This window comes from Octopus bimaculoides, chromosome 6 (assembly GCF_001194135.2).
Source record: "Octopus bimaculoides isolate UCB-OBI-ISO-001 chromosome 6, ASM119413v2, whole genome shotgun sequence".
In the NCBI taxonomy this organism is placed as follows: domain Eukaryota; kingdom Metazoa; phylum Mollusca; class Cephalopoda; order Octopoda; family Octopodidae; genus Octopus; species Octopus bimaculoides.
Genome location: NC_068986.1, coordinates 17,360,427 through 17,364,898, shown reverse-complemented (window position 1 = coordinate 17,364,898; position 4,472 = coordinate 17,360,427). Strand labels below are relative to the sequence as shown.

Sequence of the window (4,472 nt, the reverse complement as noted above, 5' to 3'; positions counted from 1 at the left end):
TATATATATATATATATATACATACATACCATACATACATACATACATACATACATACATACATACATACATACATACATACATACATACATACATGCATGTTGCATGGCACGGTTGTTAGAGCGTCCAGCTTACGAACGTGAGATTGTCAGTTCGAATCCCGGACCGGGCTGCGTGTTGTGTTCTTGAGCAAGGCACTCTATTTTACATTGCTTCAGTTCACTCAGCTGTAGAAATGAGTTGCAACATCACTGGTGCCAAGCTGTATCAGCTTTACCTTTCCCTTGGATAACACGGGTGGCGTGGAGAGGGGAGGCTGGTATGCATGGGTGACTCCTGGTCCTCCATAAACAACCTTGCCCGGACTTGTGCCTGGGAGGGTAACTTTCTAGGTGTAATCCCATAGTCAGTCATGATTGAAGGGGATCTCATCTTATTCTGGGTGCGGCAAAATGAGTTGACATATTTGTAGGTGATAATAAAATCAAAATAGAGTACAGAATGGAAAATGTGTTTTATTTTCAAAATGTACTTACAATGCCATATTGTTTCATTAGGTTTTGAAAATCAAATCAGTCAAGTGGGTGCCGTTACTATCCACACACTTTCGAACGCGTTCGCGAAAGTTGTCCATAACTCGACAAGTCATTTCATGTGGAATGGCAGCAATTTCTGGACGGATGGCATCTTTTAATTTTTCAATAGGTCGAGGGTGATTGGCAGGGGTTCCAACTAGGTGATCGGGTAACCGATGTCATGTGCTGAATAAGTTCAAATGACCAGGGATCATCTCCCTCAAAATTCCCATCGCACATTGTGATTTGTGGTCTGTTGCCCCATCCTGTTGAAACCAAAGGTTGTCCCTATTGTCAAGTTCATTCAACTTGAGTTTCAGAAAACTTTTTTTTATAACATCACATAATATCAAACAGAATCAACAGTAACATTGTCTTCTTCGAAGAAGTAGGGACTCCAAATGCCGAATTGTGCCGCCGCAAAATTTCGAGTAAGTACGGGATCATGTCTAACAAGCCTTAAGTGCCGACGGAACACTCTTCGTGTTGCAGTTACCGATTCGCTGCTATTGATAAACGTTTCCACAATGAAAGCGTGATACTCGCCCGTCCAGTACATGTTGGCAACTGAAAGTGAAATGAAACAAAATGACACAAGCTGCACCTACAGAAGCAAAATGGCATCATATGAACATTTCGAAAATAAAAACACGTTTTTCGTTCTTTACTCTGTGCTCCTTGTCAATATCGGACAAGACTCGAACTATGGCGACGTTCAAAAAATGTTGGTGCTGTGGGGGTTTTCATTGACATTTTTATCAAAGATGCTCCATACATAGTAGTCCAGTGGATTGAGATCTGGAGAATTAGGAAGCCAAACGTCGGGGGTGATGTTATGCAAATTGTCAGCCATCCGTTCTTGATTCATTTGAACTTGTTGGAAGACTTAAGGCCTTTTTGATCATACACTGTTGATCCAAGGCTTAACAACTTTATCCAGAACGTCAATATACGCAGCAGTATTCATCCTAAGGCCTTGTGGAAACTGAAAGAAGCCTGTCGTATATATGTATATATATGTATGTGTGTGTATATGTTTGTGTGTATGTGTCTGTTCTCCCAACATCGCTTGACAACCGATGGTGGTGTGTTTACGTCTCCGTAACTTAGCGGTTCGGCAAAAAAAACGATAGAATAAGTACTAAGCTTACAACGAATAAGTCCTGGCGTCGATTTGCTCGACTAAAGGCGGTGCTCCAGCATGACAGCAGTCAAATGACTGAAAATAGTAAAAGAGTAAAAGAGTAAAGAGCGAATGAGTAAATTAATAATTTACGACAGAAGCAGCCTTTGTAACGAACATTAATTAGCACATCCAACCTAACTTGCATGTGTTGCTTATAAGGCCGTAGACTTCGGTAAACGCCTCGAGAAATCATCTCACGTAGACGGCAAATGCTGAAAAGCTTGGTAAAGAAAGTATATGGTTTCACAGATATTTGATGTGCCATTCGATGTTTGGCTGTCTGCTACCGATGATACGCAATTTACAATGAAATCACGTCATACGGCAGTGCCTTTTCGCCGGTACCGAAAAAATTTCGTGGACCGATTTTAAGCTGTTCTTTTTAGCATTTGTCGTTTACTGCAGTTCTAGGCGTTCAATATAACACATACATCTCAGTTTGGATTTACTAATTAGTACTTGTTTCAAAGGCTTCTTTCGTCGATAACAAGTAACTTATACAGAGCCCACCAGCTTTTTGCGACATCACTTATGGTATGGTCGATGTTTGACTGTCATTTGCTGACGAACAGCAATTTACGATATAATAACGTTATACAACAGTGTTATTGGTCGGTGCTGGCAGAATATCGTCGACCGATATTTTCTCAGCCTTTTAGCAATTATCGACTACAGGAGATGATTGTTCGTGACGTTTACCTCAGTTCTAGGCGTTATAAGCTACACGTCCAAGTTAGGTTAGATATGCTAATTAATGAATGTCCATATTCTGCATATATATGCATTAACTAGTAAGTCTCTAGAGCGTACATGAGGTTTTATAATCTGGTAATGATTTCCTATAATTTAAGGTTTTTAAGAACGTCTACGATTTGCACCAATATTGAACCTTGCTTTTAGCAGTACTATAGAATAGCAAAGAATTTTAAGGCAATTTAGATTTTCAGCTGTACAAATGCCACACTTTACAATAGATTATCCTTCAAGCATATTATAAAGAATTTTGCTTTTTATCACAAATGTTTGATGCTGTTGTTGACTGTTCCTTCATATACAATGGGCGGGGCATTGCGCAATTGACTAGATGAAGATATGTTGTCGTTTCTGTATCTTCGAAAGCATTTGACAAAATGAGTAAAGGCCAAGTTATTTCTGCGTTTGTTCTTCGTTTAAAATAATGTCTTCTAGCTGGAGATGAAGGAATCATCGCTGAAACCACTGCCCTCTGATATTCGTAATAGTAATGCGCGCATTATCATAGCTATAACAATTCATATGATGACAAGTATACATATATAAACACACAGATATATACGTATACATGAATATATATATATATATATATGCAAAATTGAGAGAGGTGATAAAAGTGTCGGAGGTTACTGAGTAGCACTGCTTATGCTTAAATAAGAGTTAAATAATTCCGTAAAAACTAAAGCACTATACTTAATGAATGACAAAGGGAGGTAAACCTATATAGCCGTATTGCAATTACGAATTTTGGCGTAGACCGCCTTAACGTCTATGGTTAAAGTCAACTTCCTTTGTCAATCGTATAAGAAAAACCGTTGGAAACATGTGCTGATTTTCAAAACGGTAAAAGGGTAAACAACGAATTAAAAGAGTGGCTTATTAGCATTTTGAACCTAAAGGTTAAATTAAGAGAAGTCATAAAATTGACGGAGTTTGCTGATTAGCAACGCTTATGCTAAAATAAGAGTTAATTAACTCCAAAGCCACTAGAGGACTATATTTAATAACTGACAAAGGGAGGTAAGTCTTTAGAGTATATAACCGTATCACGATTTCGAATTTTGATGTAAACTACGTTAATTCTCATCAGCCACCATTTTCATTTGTTGTCTTATATATATGCATATATTTCGGAATGTATTTACTTAAATAAATGTGCGCATGCGTATATGTATGCCCCATATATATGCACATCACTTAAATAACTGACTCATTTGAAAATATTTTTTGTTGTGCGTTTATTACACTTGTATGTGTCAGGCTACACCGCAAGGGTTGCGTGTATGTATTTGCTCGAACGTGTATGAGGGAGATTGTGTCCGCACGCGCGCATTTTCATGCATCGAGTTCGTGATAATCGTTGTGTATATAGGTTTAAGAATAATTCTGAGATATATCGATGTATTCCCTCTCTCACGCTCTCTCTATCTTTCTCTCACTCTTACTTTCCCTTTCTCACTCCCTCTTTCTCTTTCGTTCACTTTATATACATACATATATCTGTGTGTGTGTGTTTGTGTGTGTGTGTGCGTGCGTGCGTGTGTGTGTGATACCTGAAATATGTTTCAGATGTATTTGCACGGGTGTGTATATAAACCCAGGATAATCCATTTCATTTACATATATATATATATATATATATCTGGCCGTAAAGCCTTTTCTGTTTGTTTTCCTGTCTTGTTTTTTGTCCGCCACTACATTCCTCCATGGCAAGATTCAATTTTGGTATACAAATTTAATTTGCGGTCCATGGGAAGAGCCTTTTTAACGATGCGTCCTGCCTAGCTCTTCGAAACGCCGGTGTTAAAACGGAGGTAGCTGATGAAGTAGAATGTTCTCTATGTGGCTTGTGTGTTTTCCCGTCTACGTTTTGTTTGCAATGTCCTGTACCCAGATATGCACCTATACATACAGGTGGATGTCGGTACGCACATACCTGTACGTATATATGCATATAC

At 38.5% G+C, this 4,472-nt stretch overlaps 1 protein-coding gene across 1 annotated transcript in view; it reads left to right on the top strand.

Moving 5' to 3' along the window:
- The window catches only part of LOC106875435 (alpha-mannosidase 2), a 473,174-nt gene that overhangs the window by 1,003 nt on the left and 467,699 nt on the right, over window positions 1-4,472 (top strand). The gene's annotated exons all lie outside the window — the stretch shown is intronic.